Here is a 2,441-nt window from a genome sequence, read left to right on the forward strand (position 1 = left end):
CCATCTGGCCAAGCAGATCACCCAATTCTGTCAGACATGTGCACTGGGCAAGGATATCACCCGCACCTCTGGCCCTTCAGGGAGCATACTGCCCACAAATCCTGGCAGCTGTTGTCCGTGGACGTGGTAGGGCCCTTGCCACCTAAGGTGGACTACCGGTATATCATCACCTTTGTCAATACCTACTCCAAGTTCCTCATCGCGTGCCCAGCCAAAGAACACCACGCCGTGGCCATAGCTGATGCCTTAGTCAGCCATGTCTTCCCCTATTTTGCAATCCCTCAGGCTCTGCACTCAGACAACGCCTCCGAATTCACAAGCACCATCTAGAAGGAGCTAGCCAACCTATTCGGCTATTGCATCTTCCACTCATCCCCGTATTGGCCACAAGGAAATGGAATTTGTGAAAGGAGCCACAGTACCCTTATGAATCAGGTATGGGCCCGAGTCTAGGAAGCGAAAAATGAAGACTGGCTGGCCCACATTAAAATCGTCCAATGGGGTATGAACTTCTGCCCCAGGGAAGACGACATCTCCCCACATGAGCACATGTTTGGGGAAGCACCTCTCCTCCTTCCCCTATGACGACACCTGCAGCCACCCTCCACTCCTCCTTCGTCCAATCCCCTCCACCACCTGAAGAGGCGACTCCACCACCTCCAACAAGGCCTAGACTTCCAACCTGATGCTGCCCCCTCCAACTCCTACAAGCCAGGTGACACCATGATGGTGGCAAAGCTACCAGTTCCCCACAAGCCTGCTTCGCACTTCATGAGCTCCTACACCATCACCCACGTTCCCAATCCCTACCAAGTGACTATAGACTACAATAACACTCGCTACATCTACAGAAATCATGTCCGCCCCTTCAGAACCCCCACCTCTTCCCCCATTCAACCCACCCACCCTAACGCCTCCCCACCTTCCCTCGCCATCCCAGGCCACCTTCCTGATTCCTACAATTGCTATGTCACCCACTCGTCCTCCCATCCTCCCTCTTCCCATCATCACCGATGCCTTCCCTGATCACGCCGCATCACACCTCACTGCCACCCTCACCAACACCGCAAAACCTCCCCAGCTCTCCACCACCTCACCACCTACTCAAGCTCCTCCAAACGGCTGCCCAACCATCCACCTTCTTCCTTACTTGCGCCCCACTCAGAAATGAAGACAGAATGACCAAACACTGGACTACCCTACTACAACACCTGACGCTGGCTCACGACACCAACACCACTAAGACTTACTACCTCCAAGCATGGGGATGTTGCTTTTCCCACCCCAACAGTGGTGAAATAATGACATCCAGCAGCAGTACGACACCCGCAGGAGATGACAAGGGAGAGTTAATTGGAGTGAGCGGGTCGTCCAAGCTATGTTGGTGCAAGTCCCTAGTACCTGCACGCCCCTACTGCCTGGAACTGGCCCAACCTGAACACTTCAGCCTGGGTGCATTACCTTCTCACCAGCCTGGCCTGCATCAGTATCTGGGTGGAGCTGAACCTTACGCTCCATACAGCGCCCCAGAGATGGCCTCCAGCCACTCCCCCTTAGAGACGGCCTCCAGCCACTCATACCAGGAGACAGCCTCCAGCCATTCCACCTGGACCACCCATTCCACCTGCAGAGCCTGTGATGGCCTCAAGCCGGACACAGGGAAAGAAGGATACATCCCCTTTCCACCTGCAGTAGGTACAGAGGGCATGACACCAGCGACGGCCTCCAGCCACGCCATCTGCAGTCCCATCAGGAAGTTGGGCCCCGGCGACAGCCTCCTGCCACACTGACACGTTAGGGACGGCCTCCAGCCACCCTCCTCCTGTTGCCCAAGGGACCTCGGCAATGGCCTCCAGCCGCGCCAGAAAGGGAAGCTACAAAAGCCCCTCACCCCCTGTGACTTCACAACGTCCTTCCCCCTCCAGCTACAGCCAAGTCAAGTGTGGCAGTCCCCAGATGGAGAGTTCCCTGCTAGTGGACTGGTGGCGATGCCTTGTGTTATCCCTGGGGCTATTCTCTCTGCAACCAGTGCCCGAGGAAGACCTGCCCCTGACGGACCCCTCCCCGGGATGACGCTGCAGCCCCGCCCTGATGGCAGAGCACCAGGAAGGGGATCGCAGCCTTTGGGATCCCAACGGCATCCCCAGCACCCCAGGGCGACGCCTCCTCAGCTCCCGGCCCAAACAATGCAGCTCCCCCACCAGGCGCACATGGGAATGCCTGAAGAGACTGTTTGGCCCATGCCCTGTGGCCCAGTCACCTGTTCACTGCCTCCAGCATGAGGGGCCCCTCACCACGCCCAACTGCAGTCCGCGGAAGGAGATGACACCAACCCTTGACAAGAATAAGTGCCCCAGTGTGTGTGTAAGTGACTTACAGTGAAGTACAATGCCAAGTGGAAAACGTGAAAACTCCCATCCAGTGTAATAGTGGCAAGACAT

Source organism: Coenobita brevimanus, chromosome 101 (assembly GCF_032717465.1).
Source record: "Coenobita brevimanus isolate Jiangsu-jjx chromosome 101, ASM3271746v2, whole genome shotgun sequence".
Classification (NCBI taxonomy): domain Eukaryota; kingdom Metazoa; phylum Arthropoda; class Malacostraca; order Decapoda; family Coenobitidae; genus Coenobita; species Coenobita brevimanus.